Below are 15,900 nucleotides of genomic sequence, written 5' to 3'. Positions count from 1 at the left end.
GGCAAAGTCGCTCATCTCTACACATAATATAAAACTGAGGGTGGGGCCAACTCATTCTGAAATAATTCCATGCTATGTTTTAGAGGGGCTCCCCACTCCAATTGTGTTATGCCTACCCTGGCTGGTCAGACATAATCCGCTGGTGGATTGGCAATCCAGGGAAATCATTGAATGGGGAGATTACTGTCAGGAAAACTGTCTAAATGTTTCCCTCTCTGCAGTCGCGCCGGGATTTCTGAAGGGCTTTGAGTATGTCTTTTCGGAGAGGGGGAGTCAGGAGCTACCCCCGCATCATGCATACGATTGTCCCATTAACCTGATCCCTGGAGCTAAACTGTCCAATCCAGACTGTATAATCTTTCTGGCCCTGAGAGACAGGCTATGAAGGAGTTCATTGCCGAAAGTCTGGAGAAGGGACACATCAGACTCTCATCTTCGCCCGTTGCGGCGGGGTTCTTCTTTGTGAAGAAGAATGATGGCGGCTTACGTCCCTGTATAGATTTCCGGGAATTAAATCAAATCACCATCCGAGACCCAATCAGACCCTCTGCCTCTGATTCCAGATTTGTTCAGTCAGGTGGTGGGAGCTAAAATGTTCTCCAAGTTGGACTTAAGGGGGGCTTACAATCTGGTTAGGATCAGAGAGGGGGACGAATGGAAAACTGCCTTCAACACCCCGGAGGGGCATTTTGAGAGTCTGGTTATGCCATTTGGTCTCACTACTGCCCCTGAAGTTTTCCAGCGCTTCATCAACAACATACTGTATTTCATCACTTGGTGGGCAGGTTTGTGGTGGTCTATTTAGAGGACATTTTGATTTATTCGCTGGATTTTGAGACACATCAGGGGCATGTTAAACAGGTTTTACAGATCTTAAGAGATAACAAACTGTACGCCAAACTGGAGAAATTTGTTTTTGCCGTACAGGAGATACAGTTTTTGGGATATTTGTTGTCATGTTCAGGGTTTCGGATGGATCCGGAGAAGGTCCGTGCTGTTCTGGACTGGGACCATCCTGAGAACCTGAAGGACTTGCAGCGTTTTCTGGGCTTTACGAATTTTTACCGAAAATTCATTCGGAATTACTCTGCAATTGTTAAACCCCTTACTGACATGACAAGGATGGAGTCAGATTTTTCTAATTGGTCAGAGGCCACTCTGAATGCTTTTTCCTCCCTAAAAAACTGTTTTGCCAAGGCACCCATACTCAGTCAACCCAATGCCTCTCAGCCATTTATTGTAGAGGTTGATGCATCGGAGGTGGGGGTGGGGGCTGTGTTGTCTCAGGGTCCGTCTCCTGGTAAATGGCACCCATGTGCATTCTTTTCGAAAAAATTATCCTCGGCCGAGAGGAACTATGATGTGGGCAACAGGGAGCTGTAGGCAATTAAATTGGCATTGAAAGAATGGCGACATTGGCTGGAGGGGGCTGCCCATCCTATTACAGTTATTACTGATCACAAAAATCTCGCATATCTGCAGTCAGCTAAGCGTCTGAACCCGAGACAAGCTAGGTACTCATTGTTTTTTACGAGGTTCAATTTCGTTGTCACTTTTCGCCCCGGGGTCAAAAATGTTAAGGCGGATGTTCTGTCTAGGAGCTTCCTGGGTGGGGGAGGTCAAGCGAGTCAAGTACCGATATTGCAGGAGGGGGTAGTTGTTTCGGCACTGTATCCTGAACTGGAGGCTGAGGTGTTGGAGGCACGGGGGGACGCCCCTGTCTCCTGCCCTTCAGGGAAGCTATTTGTACCGCCCAATCTGCGCCGCAAGGTTATTGATGAACACCACAACTCGGTGCTAGCAGGGCATCCAGGGGGTAAAGCAACTGCGGACCTTCTCTATCGTCGTTTTTGGTGGCTGGGGTTGCAACGGGATGTGGTGGAACAGGTGTCTGCATGCAGTACTTTCGCTCGCTGTAAGGTATCACATACTCACCCATCTGGTACTCGCCTCCCATTACCCATTCCCTCCAGGCCTTGGACATATCTATCCATGGATTTCATCATGGGCCTACCAGTATCTGCGAGTAAAACGGTGGTGTTGGTGGTCGTGGATAGATTTAGCAAAATGGTCTGTTTCGTCGCATTACCAGCACTTCCTAATGCCAAGACTCTGGCCCAGGTTTTCATTAATGAGATTATATAACTTCACGGGGTTCGTGTCTGATCAGGGAACCAAATTTGTTTTTTTGTTTGTTTGTTTCTAAGTTCTGGAGGGCATTCTGTTCTCGACTGGGGGTACAGCTATCCTTCTCTTCAGCCTTTCATCCCCAGTCGAATGGGCAGACAGAACGGGTCAACCAGAATTTGGAGACAAACCTCAGGTGTTTCATCTCTGAAAACCAAGAGGATTGGTCATCTTACTTACCATTAGCTGAATTTGCAATTAATAATCACCGTCAAGAGTCCACTGGCCATTCACCGTTTTTTGGTGCACATGGTTATCATCCACAGTTTGATACCTTTAATGCGGGAAGGGCTTCAGGAGTTCCGGAGGAGGAATGTTTCACGTCGTTGCTCTCTTCCATGTGGCAGGGCGTCCTGAAGAATTTGAGAATTATGGGAGACAGGTACAAACGTATGGCTGACAGGAGACGTGTGCCAGGGCCGTACCTGAATGTGAATGACCTTGTGTGGTTATCCACTAGGAATATTAAGTTGAAGGTTCTTTCTTGGAAGTTGGGACCCAGGTTTATTGGTCCTTATAGAATATCTACTGTCATAAACCCAGCGGTGTTTCGTCTAAAGCTTCCTCAAGCTCTCAAAATCCACAATGTATTCCATAAATCTCTTCTTAAGAAATGTGAACCCCATTGAGTCCTCATCCCCACCGCCCTCTCCCAATTTTGGTAGATGGCAACTTGGAGTTTGAGATTTCGAGGATTTTTGATTCTCGGCTCCTTCGTCGTTCCTTGCAGAACTTGGTGCACTGGAGGGGTTATGGTCCAGAGGAAAGGACGTGGGTGTAATATATGTGTGTAATAGTCCGGTGGCTCTGACAGGATGATGTGGGATATTAGGGGTAGTAGTCCGGTGGCTCTGACGGGATGATGTGGGATATTAGTGGTAGTTGTCCATTGGTTCTGGCTGACGGGATGATGTGGGATATTAGGGGTACTAGTCTGGTGGCTCTGGCTGACGGGATGATAGTAGTCTGGTGGCTCTGGCTGACGGGAAGATGTGGGATAGTAGGGGTAGTAGTTTGGTGGCTCTGACTGATTTTCACGCCACCGTCGGACTCGGGGGCTGGTGTTCCTGCCTCGGCCACTGGGAGTCGCCGGACTTTCACATCGCCGTCGGACTCGGGGGCTGGTGTTCCTGCCTTGGCCACTGGGAGGCACCGGACTGTCACGTCGCCATCAGACTCGGGGGCTGCTGTTCCTGCCTCGGCCACGGGGATGTGCCGGTCTCCTTCGACTGGTGCTGCCAGCGATAGGAGGGCTATGTCCTCATGTGGGTCCGCTCCTTTGATGCATGCCTCTGTCGTTGGGCATTGCTATTTTTGACTCTGACCTTAGCCTGGATTTCTGACCCTTCTACAGCCTGCTGATTTTGTACCTTTTCTACTCTCCCGGTTTTTTAACTCTGACCTTGGCCTGAATTTCTGACCCTCCTGCAGCCTGCCGATTTGTACGTTTTGCTACTCTCCTGGTTTTTTGACTCTGACCTTTCCCTGGATTTTTGACCCTTCTTCAGCCTGCCAATTTTGTACCTCTGCTGCCCGCCTGGTTTAGACTTGGACTCCTGACTACACTTTCGGTCCCGTTATTTAATCCCTTTCTGGCGACCGTCCTGCTCTGGTCCGCTGCACTTATACAGGCAGCTACCTCTTGCTGAAATTCCAGATCTCTGTATAGGGGTAAAGGGTCTCGGGTTAGCTCGGGGTGCTGTCTTACCTGCAGCTCATACTCGCACCAGATGGACATCACATTATATCTGGCCCAAAATCGTTTTTATATATCCAGCATATATAAAAGCATTATCTTACTTTTTGCCTGAATTTTTTTTTCTCTCCTGCCTCGCTTTCTCTGAGTTAATTCTGTGGCTAAAACACCTGTTACCTGCTTCATTGCACAGCCCTGTGGAGGAACACTCCCATCCTCCTGCACCAGCCAAAGTCTGGAAAATTCAGGGAAAACACTGGACGTCAGAAGTCTTCACTCCCGGGACGTCAGCCCCTGGGTTGTTCTGTTCAAGCCTTCCCAGGGGTCCAGGTATTGCCCGCAGATGCAGCCAAAGTTTTTTTTACCCATTTCTTTGTTATACCTTAAGAAATCTGTGTCTTTGGAGGCTTATGTAGATAGTGGTTCTGAAGGGAACTTCATAGATTTCCTGGTAGCAAGGAATCCTGGTGTACTACTGCTAAGGCTTAATGCCCCCATTAAAACCACAGCAATTAATGGCACATCTATTGTCCAGGGTGGAGTGGAGTTTGTTACTAAGGAAGTATCAATGTCAGTGGGGTCAATACATGCTGAACATGTGTCATTTTTTGTTATCGATAATTTATCATCTGCAGTTATTCTGGGTATACCATGGTTGCGCAAGCATAATCCGATCATAGACTGGCACTTGGGTGATATTGTGCGCTGGAGCCCACAGTGTCAGGACAACTGTATATCGCTGTCAGTGAAACAAGTTTAAACCAAACCTCCCTTTGTACCTTATGCATTTAAAGTGTATGAGGATGTCTTTTCCATAGAGGAATCAGAGAAATTACCCACTCACAGAGGGTACGATTGCCCCATAGACTTGATACCGGATTCTCGTCTCCCAAAGGGGAGAATATTTAATCTCTCTGGTCAAGAGCGTCAGGCCATGAAAAACTACAGAGCAGACAGTTTACGTAAAGGGTTTATTAGACCATCCACCTCACCTGTTGGAGCCGGGTCCTTTTTCGTGGAAAAGAAAGATGGTGGTCTCAGACCTTGCACTGATTTCCGTGAGTTAAACGCAATCACTGTGAAAAACCAGTATCCGCTTCCACTCATACCTAATCTTTTTAATCAGCATTTGGGAGCCCGTTGGTTTACTAAGCTTGACCTCAGAGGAGCATATAATCTTGTTCGTATAAGAAAGGGAGATGAGTGGAAGACTGCATTTAACACACCCCTTGGCCACTTTGAGTACCTCGTAATGCCGCTTGTGCTCAGTAATGCACCTGCAGTGTTTCAGAATTTTGTGAACAATATCTTCAGAGACATCTATGGGGTTTATGTAATCATTTATTTGGATGACATCCTGATCTATTCTGCTGACCTTATGACGCACGTCCAACATGTCTGTTCTGTCCTCCCGAAACTGAGAGCATTCTTTATTCACCAAACTCAAGAAATGCGTTTTCATGGCTGAGGAGGTACAGTTTCTGGGGTACATTGTGTCAGCTAAAGGGTTTCGCATGGATCCTTCCAAGATCCAACCCATTAAGGAATGGGTACAACCCAAGTCTCTTAAAGCGCTGCAGCAAATTTTAGGTTTCACATACTATTATCGCAAATTCATTAAAGGTTTTTCAGAGATAGCCAAACCACTCACTGATTTGACGCGGAAAGGGGCGGATGTGGTTAACTGGAAGCCTGAGGCACTCCATGCATTTTATGTCTTAAAGTAATGTTTTGCCTCTAACCTGATATTGGTTCAGCCTGATTTGGAACGCCCTTTTATTGTAGAGGTAGATGCTTCTGAAGTTGGAGTAGGAGCAGTGCTATCGCAAGGCACTGCATCCCTCACTCAACTTCGTCCATGTGCCTTCTTTTCCCGAAAATTCTCTTCCACTGAGAGGAATTATGATATAGGTAATCGGGAATTATTGTCAATAAAATGGGCCTTCGAGGAATGGTGCTACTTCCCCGAAGGTGCCAAACATAAGATCACCGTGATTACTGATCACAAGAACCTGACCTACTTGGAGTCAGCAAAAAGACTGAATCCTAGACAGGCAAGGTGGGCCTAGTTCTTCTCTAAATTTGATTTTGTGATCACTTTCCAACCAGGTACTAAGAATGTAAGGGCTGATGCCCTTTCTCGAAGTTTTTGCCCCTCACAGGTCGATGACTCTGAACCGACTCCAATATTGGCCAATGGGATTGTGGTTTCGGCTGTGTCTTTGGATCTTCTGGAAGAGATCTGTAGATCCCCAGAACAAGCCCCTGACACTACTCCTCCCCAAAAATTGTTTGCTCTGGCCACATTCCGCCTTCAAGTTCTAAAGGAATCGCATGATTCTGTCCTTGCAGGACATCCAGGTATCAATAACACCATCAGACTTGTAACCAGGAATTTTTGGTGGCCAACTATAGTAAAGGACTGTAAGGACTATGTACTGGCTTGTGAAACCTGTACTTGTGCTAAGTCCCCCCGTAATCGCCCTGCCGGCTGGCTCCAGTCCTTGCCTCCCCCTGAGGGTCCTTGGACTCACATCTCCATGGACTTTATTACTGACTTACCGCTCTCAGAAGGGAAGACGTGTATCTGGGTGGTGGTGGATAGATTCAGTAAGCAGTGTCATTTTGTTCCTCTGTCTGGACTACCTAATTCCGAAACCCTGAGCAAACAGTTCATTACTCATGTTGTACGACTGCATGGTGCTCCTGTGAATATTGTGTCCGACAGGGGTACCCAGTTCTTTTCAAAATTTTGGAGGGTGTTCTGCAAACGGATTGGCATTGAATTGTCCTTCTCCTCTGCCCATCACCCTGAAACCAATGTTCAAACCGAGCGCACCAACCAAGCTCTTGAACAGTATCTCTGTTGTTATGTCTCTGAGCATCAGTCTGACTGGGTGGAGCACCTGCCGTTAGCAGAATTTGCCCTGAATAATCAGTACCAGGGGTCCATCAAGACTACCCCTTTTTTCTGTAATCATGGGCTGCACCCGTGCTTTGGTTCATTCTCTGCTAAGATGTCAGAGCTCCCTGGGGTAGAAAGATCTATACATCAGTTAAAAACTATCTGGTCAGAAGTCAACATAAATTTAAAAGGGGTTCATGCTAGACAAGCTTCTTCTGCTAACAGATGGCGATCCAAGGGCCCGGCCCTGGGAGTTGGAGACAAAGTCTGGCTTTCTACCAGGAATATTACGCTTAAAGTGCCATCTGCCAAACTGGGTCCCAGTTTCATTGGTCCATAAGAAATTATTGAGGTGATTAATCCAGTAGCCTTTCGTCTGAAACTCCCTCAATCATTCAAACTGCCTAATGTATTCCATAAGTCCCTTCTCAAGTTTTACCCCACTCTGATTCATCCTGTCCAGTCCCCTCCTCCTCCAGTTTTGGTTGGGGGTGCCTTGGAATATGAAGTCCAGGGTATCCTTGACTCCCGCTAAGTGAGAGGATCCGTGCAGTATCTGGTGCACTGGAGGGGAAGGTCCTGGGTGCCTGCCAGTAACGTTCATGCCAAGGGGTTGATCAGGAAGTTTCATCTCCTTCATCCCAACAAACCAGGTTTTGAGGGTCTGGAGGCCCCTCAACCCACAACCAGACAGGCCCTTCTGGCATTTGCCAGAATTGCCAGATGGCCAGTCCTGCCCTGGCAGTGAAGGAGCAGTGTGCTCCTGAAGACAAAAGATTACAACACTCCTTGATAAAACAAATCCTTATTTAAAACAAATTTACAAACTTTTTGGGATGAAACTGTTCCATCTATAACTGTGAAGTTTTTAAATTAAAAAAAAATTTGGTTTTTCCTGGAGCTATGAAAATTATGGCGCAAAGCTGTGATCACCAAGGAAAATAGCAGCCATCCATACATATGTACGGTAAATGGCGCACTACATGGAATACATTTAAATTAAATACCGTGTGTTACACGGATGGGTCAGGTCTGTCAGAAACATAGCTGATGATACTTTGTAGCTCTGTTTCTTTGATTTATAGAGAGTGGTTCAAAGCGTGAACAAAAGAGTAAGAGACAGAAATATAATAAAAGGCTGAATGGAAAAAAAAATCTATCAGGTCAGTTATATGAATTAAAGCAAAAAACAATGCAGATAGCTAGAACATGGATTATTTAGGAATTTTAGATGAGATTAAATGGGGGATTATGGAACTTTATGATACAAGTAATTAGATAGGACTCTGGTGTTCCTCTATGACCATTCCATTCAGAATTCCATCACAGAATGCAGACTGTGATGTCACAAAAGACCATCAGATTCTGATTCCTTTAGCTAAACAGCTTGGAGATTAGAAGATGCAGTAACAGGAAAGGTCACCATATGTTCTCAGTGGATACACCAGCTACCGGGAAGACAAAATAGCTTACACCATCTTTAATGAGCTTAGAATGGAGGGCAAGTTGTGTGACGTTGTTATCAAAGTTGATGGTGTAGAGTTTAATGCTCATAAGAACATCCTATGTGGCTGCAGTCCATACTTTAGGTCAGTGTTTATGATGCTCAAAGGGAAATTTAAATTTATGAAAATGCTCACAATTGGCTGTAAATTCGAATTGTTAGGATATTCAAGGGATTTTCCAGAATTAAACATTTAATCAATATGAGATCCTCACTAGCTAACAGAACTCACTGGCCCTTTCATGTACATTAAGAGGGTCAAATCGATGTAGAATGCTTTCCGACTCTAGTGCGACCTAAACACCCCCAAACATTGACATCATAAGGAAAGGCCAGAAATTCTAGAAGACCCCTTTAACTAGAGATGGGTGAAATTGGCAAAAATGTAAAATTTGCAGCTTTGCTTGAATTTCTTCAGGAAATTTGATTTGTGTGAAATTTGAGCTATGGAAATGGAATGAGAATTATTATGCTCTGGGTTTTCTCCAGGCACCAAAACATAATAAAAATATGTTAATAAAAGGAATAAAAATATATACTTACCCAGCCCTGTCTGATGATGACATTACGGGGCCTAGTCACCACAGAACTTGCTGAAGATGGTGTTTGTGGAAAATGTTAAAGATAGTACAGCCCTATAAGACTCCAAAGATGATCTAATGAAGACTGGACAAGATAAGGGCAGTGCGTCAGGATATGTAAGGGCTGGGCGTGTATATATTTTAAATTTTTTCCTGGTTATTTATAATCTAAAAAACGGTGGCTGGACAGACATCATTTTGCTGGATTGGCCCATAGAGAACTCTGAATATCTGGATTTGGGCAAATTGTTTGCTAAAATTTGAAGCAAATTCAATTCACCTCAAATCAAGGTTTTAACTTTTAATCTATATCGTTTCAATTAATAATTTCTTGTAGGTAAATGCAATTCTCACCTAGATAATGGTTTTATCTCTACCTTATTTCTAATTGCAGAGCATTGTTCACAAATCACTGGAAGAACAGTGAAGAGAAGGTATATGACATTTCTGGCATCTCTCCAGAGATAATGAAATTGGTTCTAGAGTATGCCTACACATGGACTGTCCCAATCAATGTCGACAATGTGGAAAATCTCTTCATTGCAGCAGATTACTTCAACATTCTAGGCCTTCTTCAACTTTGCTCTGATTTCATGATAAACCAACTGTGCTGAAAAGATAGTCTTGGTATCTACCAGTTTACCGAGTATTACTATTGCCCCAAGCTTCACCAGAAGGCATATGCTTACATGCATAACTTCGAAAATATAATGAAGACCTCAGATGAGTTTCTTGAACTGTCACCTACCGAATTGAAAGGTCTTTTAGAGAAAGATGAACTTAATGTTAAACAGGAGGAAGCTGCATTTGAAGCTATCATAAAGTGGATCAATCATAACCCAGCAAGCCGGCAACAGTATATCTCAGTTCTTCTTCCAGAGGTAATGCTGAATTTTGATCATGAAGTCCTCACCTAGAGTTAAAAGTATTCTGAACAAAAGCTGATTGAAACATGTAGCTGATATCAGTGAAGGTCTGATCATTGGTTCAGAAGAAGAAAAACGTGTGGTTGAATGTTTGTTTTTTTACTAAACACTATGCCACCTACATCGATGCTTTGTGTTCACATTCGGGCTTAGATAGAATGATAGATAGAAATATATTGCATTTTCACAAGTTTTCCCACCTGTAAATTCCAGTTGTGTATGAGCTAGTGGGATTACACTAGCTGCTATGATGTCTCCTACACATGGTACATGGTGACAAGAGAGACAATAGGGATTCATGTTCCCTATCACTTTGTAGAATATAGAGAGAAGCTGCAGCATCATCGAGGACATTATATAGCAGTGGAGAGCAGTGTAGCTGTGAATCCATTGCAAGGGGGGAGTGGGATAAACCGCTTACTACAAAGAAGCAGCACCTCTTTCTTTCATTCTGTTCCACACCCTTTCTCCCTCTCTCCCCTCAATAGACTTAATTGACCGCTGTATTCTGATCCCTTGATGAACTGACAATCTTTCGATTGAAACAGATTTTTTCTGCGTGAGTTATAAGTTCAGGAGGCAGAGGGTATTACACAAGGCTAATAGGTGGAGAAAAAGGCATATTTGTTTGACAAAATGTTACAAAGTTTCTTGTGTTACTGATTTATTAACAGCTTTTATAAACAACATTAACCATTAAATTTCTTTCCAGGTTCGCTTTGCCTTCATGAACCCCGAATATTATTTCAACAATGTTAAATCCAACATCTATATAAGAGACAATGAAATGTGCAAACCTATTCTAACTAATGCTATCAAAGCCATGTATAACCTCAATGATAATGGCCCCTCAAACCTTATGAGCACTCCCCGTCTTCCTTATGCAATCTTGTTTGCCATTGGTGGTTGGAGTGGAGATGGACCAACCAATGCCATGGAATCATATGATGCTCGTGCTGACAAATGGATCAATCTTACATGTGAAGAGCAAAGTCCAAGAGCTTATCATGGAACAGCATACTTAAAGGGCTATGTGTACCTTATTGGTGGATTTGATAGTGTGGACTACTTTAACAATGTAAACCGTTTTAACCCAGTCGAGAAAACATGGAAGCAAGTAGCACCGATGCATTCAAAGAGATGTTATGACAGTGTCACAATTCTGGATGAAAACATCTATGCAATGGGAGGCTTTGATGGCCATTTTCGTCTAAACAGTGCTGAACGATACGAGCCAGAAACCAACCAATGGAGTTTGATTGCATCTATGAATGAGCAAAGAAGTGATGCAAGTGCCACCACATTTAATGATAAGGTAAGGAGATATTCATCTTAACTAGTGATAAGCGGATCGCGTAAAATTCAAATTTGACAGTTTATTCTAAATTTTCCCAAAAGGTTAGATTTTTAAATTCGCCTTGAATCTCAATATTGCAAAATATCTAATTGCTTGAAAATAACACGTATGACACTTGGAGGTCTGCTAGGACTGTATTGAACCCTTATTGAGTTCTTTAATGCAAATACTGCCGTATTAATGTCACATACATACACACACATTCAGGGGTGCACATTTTACTTTGAAAAGCTCCGGCATTTCAGAGAAAACAGAATTCAAAGATCCAGCCTACAGGGACGAGACTGGTCCGACCACTGCTCTCTTCACTGTTCTAGTTAACTGATAGGTCTCTCCCATATGTGTATCTTGGGAGAGACCTGTCAATCACCTAGAGAGGTTAATATTTGAAACCAGACCTATAATTATGCAGCCTGGCTCTGATACATCAGTCCATGGCTTGGGCAGCATGGATCCACAGACAGGTTCCCTTTAACACACCGAGAAGCAACACACTTGATGGTTACTTCCTTATTCTTGTTCTCTAGCTCTACTATTCTTTTGAGGTGCAAGTACATTTTGGTAGCTCCTTCTTCTTTATGTATAAAAAATTGTATGTATAAAATTTGTGTGTATTTATGTCTATTTGTTTTTTCACAGATCTATATATGCGGAGGATTCAATGGGAACGAGTGCTTGTTCACTGCTGAGATGTATAACCTTGGTACCATGCAGTGGACTACAATTTCTCCAATGAGGAGCCGACGTAGTGGAGTGGGAGTTGCCGCCTATGGAGATAAAGTATATGTGGTATGGAGGTCTTTATATTTAAAACCTGTTATTAATGGACATGAGCCAAATCCCAAAAATGTACAAGCTAACCAATTCATCAATCAGAATTGTATAATTCTAGAACATATTTCTCCCTTTGAAAACAATGGCCTCGATTCATCATTAGAATTTTTTAACTCACTTTTCGTTTTTGTCTTGTGGTATTAGCCGTTTTTGGTGCCAAATTCATCAGAAGGGCCTATACGATTAATGAGTTTGGTGAAAAGTTAACAATGAGCTTTCTTCCTGTCTTGAACCATTTGTACATCTTTTGTCACTAAAATTTGCATGATGGCACAAAAGAAATCACAATTATTGAGCAAAAATACTGGCATACTGAAAAATGTGTAACACAAGTACTTGGATGCAGTGACAAAGAGGCACGGAGTAGGGGTTAACTGTTATTTACTTAATTAACAGTAACAAATTCCTCTCAGGGAGATAACAGGGAAAAAGGGGATGCAGGGGAAACAGTATAACTGCTTGATACGGGGGATAATATTCATATTTTCTTTTTATTTACACATACAGTTTTGTTTAAGTTAATTTTTTATTCAAACAAAATGGTGCCAGTGACTTCGCCTCTCCGTAGCATCTATCGTGTTCTGTGGCAGAGAAAAAAAATTAGGCTTTATGAAGATGGCAGGGGCAGTGCCTGCGCAGTAGCATGTTGGCGCCATGTTGATGGAGCCTAATTTTTTTTTCTAATAATAATAATAATAATCTTTATTTATATAGCGCCAGCATATTCCGCAGCGCTTTACAATTCAAATGGTGCCGGCACCTGTGCAGTACCATCTATCACATTCCAATGGATGCTACTGCACTACTGCCATTGGTGCCATCCTGATGAAGCCTTTTATTCTGTCAAATTGGCACCGGCGGTAGCGCCAGCGTAGTAGCATCTACCTACCTGCCCACAGGCCACCCTGCAGCACAAACATGTTCCTCATCATAGAGACACAGTGAGAGACAAACTGTACTTAAGGACGGGCCTGTGGTCAGGTCTTTCCTTGGCTTCTCTGGCTAAGAGCAGCAAGATAAGAGTCTGCCTATAGTTCCACCTCGGAGCATGGGCATATCATTAGCTGAAAACACTCATTTCACAAGAACCACAAGACAAATTTCTTCACCCCAGGTATCATTTTAAGCAGTTTAACAGCAGCAACCTGACAGTGTCTGTAGTTTACTTGGCAAATTCCTACTGACAGGTTTGCATTACTCTTTACATCAGCTTCTGCAAGTCCTCTCATTTACTTATTTGACAATGTGAGCATGATTTTCATTTTCCAGATGTTTTCAGCTAATTCATCATTAAAGAATTTTTGAAATGTTGCTAAATGTTTGTGCAATTCTCCTTCAATGTCCTAGTGTAGTACATAATCTGTATTTCCTTTCTTTGTTTTTGCATGATTAAAGACTAACATGCAACATTTTAAAGCTTATTGAAAGTATTGTGTAACATTTTACTCAAAGATGGTGCAAACAAAGCAGTAGTTAAAAAAATAGCATCTTTAAATTTGCACCAAACTCCTCAAACATTGAGAACAATTTTGATGAATTTGGCAGTAAATCCATCAACATAAAAAAGATACAAAAAAAAACAACCTGTATGATGAATCAGAGTCCCACATTATCAATCTGGGCTTGAAAAAGTCTGCCTAATACCCAAAATGTTGTCTTCTTTTGTGATTGTATTTGTCTCTACTTTCAAGCACATCTATTGGATTCCACTTTATGATCTAAGTCACATTGGGACCTTATATAAAGAGGGTGCTCCCATGCAACTTAAATCATCATCTTGACTGAAGGTTCACCAATCCTAACAGGGCAGAAGATTAGCTCTCATTAGATGAACAACCATTGTGGGGCCACACGTGAAACCATGTACACACATGGTCAAAATTATTATGACAGAAAAACCCACAATGGTCACAGAAATATTGCTACTTGAATCTGACAAAAGCAATAATAAATAAAAAATGTATGAAAATGAACAAATGAAAGTCAGACATTGCTTTTCAACCATGCTTACACAGAATTTAAACAAAAATAAAACTCATGAAATAGGCCTGGACAGAAATGATGGTACCTTTAACTTAATATTTTGTTGCACAACCTTTTGAGGCAACCACTGCCATCAAACGATTCCTGTAACTGTCAATGAGACTTCTGCAGCTCTCGACAGGTATTTTGGCCCACTCCTCAAGAGCAAACTTCTCCAGTTATCTTGTGTATGAAGGCTGCCTTTTCCAGACGGCATGTTTCGGCTCTTTCCAGAGATGCTCACTAGGATTTAGGTCAGGGCTCATAGAAGGCCGCTTCAGAATAGTGTGTATAGCCTATTCTAAATACGTAAAAAGGTGGCATTGTAGAATAAGACCCCACAATAACCAGAAAAAGCCGAAATAGTCAAATCAAATTATCTTTATTTTATTTTTCAGGTAGGAGGTTTTGATGGAGCAAATCGTCTAAGAAGTGCAGAGGTTTACAACCCTGATGACAACACTTGGCATGGGGTACCAGGCATGAACACACCACGCAGCAACTTTGGAATAGAAGTAATAGATGACCTTCTTTTTGTTATAGGTGGATTCAATGGATTTACCACATTAATTGTTGAATGCTATGATGAAACAGCAAATGAGTGGTTTGATGTCCATGGTATGAATATCTACCGCAGCGCCTTAAGTTGTTGTGTGGTCCCTGGCCTCATCAATGTCCGAGATTATGCAGCCTGCCGAGACATCGACTCCAGAGATGAGTTCAAGGTGTCCTCCTCTACGAGTTTACCACCAGTATAATGTGTTATTTTTAGCACAGCTTCTTACAAAACAAGCAAGCATTGTCTACCACACCAGCAAATAATAAAAGTTCAACAAACTTAACTGAAATAGTATTTCTACTGCAGCTCATTATCCGGATAATGTTAAACATAAACATCTGAGATGGATAAATGGGATGACTGGTAAATATTAGACTGGGGAGGCATGCAGCAGTATTAGCATGAGGATGCATCCATGCATGTGACATCTCTTAGAGCTGTATGATTTTTGTTCTCGGACTGCACCTAGATCCAAAGAATTTCATTGATCCATACACGTATTAGTATTAAAAACAGATCCATATCTGTGGAACGCAGAACATTTCCTATTCTCATCTGTTTTGTGGATCAGATTTGGCCATTAAAGTGTATGGGGATCTGTGAGAAAGTCTATGGGAATCCGTGAGACTTAGATGAACTAGGAAGACTGTACTTAAGCTTTCCATCCTAGTTTCATCCATTTTTAACTGATACATTCTTAAGACTCAGTGGATAAAAACTCCTAATAGTCTACCCACTTCACTGAAAAAAACTGGATCAGAAATAAACTGACGCATCTTCAAAGCAATTGTGATCCTAAGAAAACTGAGAATAAAATTGGTTTGTTTCTTTGGATGGTAACACTCATACATACTGTATGTGTGATAGTAACTAAAAATGGATGTATTTATGGGTCGCCCTCACGTCCCAGGGCTGTGGGGTACTCGGTACCGGGCCGGCATCTTGGGGAATGTGTCACAGTAGCGGTGACCCGGTCCGTGGCCCTGGGCGCCCAATAACAATGGTGGTTTATGTTGTAGTTTATATGGATAGTTCGTGACGCCACCTGTGGTGTTCGGCAAGTATGATGTTAGGCCGACACTGCATGCAGATCCTCTGGGACTGATGGTGTGTGCAGCATAGATGGTAAAGCTCCCCACAGGTGGAGCTGTAGTCCCAGGGCAGTGTAGACGTTGTTACTCAGATGTAGCAGAGTTCAATGTGTCGGCACAGAATGAATGGAGGACACCTGCAGTTGTAGTTCCAAGGCTTTACTCTCAGTTCTTAGTGCACACCAGTGCCCGCTTCAGTACCATGTCCTCTGGGGCAGAGACTCAGCCAACCTCCAGA

General features: G+C 42.8%; 1 pseudogene; it reads left to right on the top strand.

Moving 5' to 3' along the window:
* Window positions 1–381: 381 nt before the first annotated feature.
* LOC141095873 (uncharacterized) lies at window positions 382–14,770 on the top strand (annotated as a pseudogene).
* Window positions 14,771–15,900: the final 1,130 nt, after the last annotated feature.

This window comes from Dendrobates tinctorius, unplaced genomic scaffold, assembly GCF_039654945.1.
Source record: "Dendrobates tinctorius isolate UK_male_01 unplaced genomic scaffold, ASM3965494v1 ptg000070l, whole genome shotgun sequence".
Lineage (NCBI taxonomy): Eukaryota > Metazoa > Chordata > Amphibia > Anura > Dendrobatidae > Dendrobates > Dendrobates tinctorius.
Note: the sequence above shows the minus strand (reverse complement) of the source record. Positions and strands in the feature narration are given on the sequence as shown.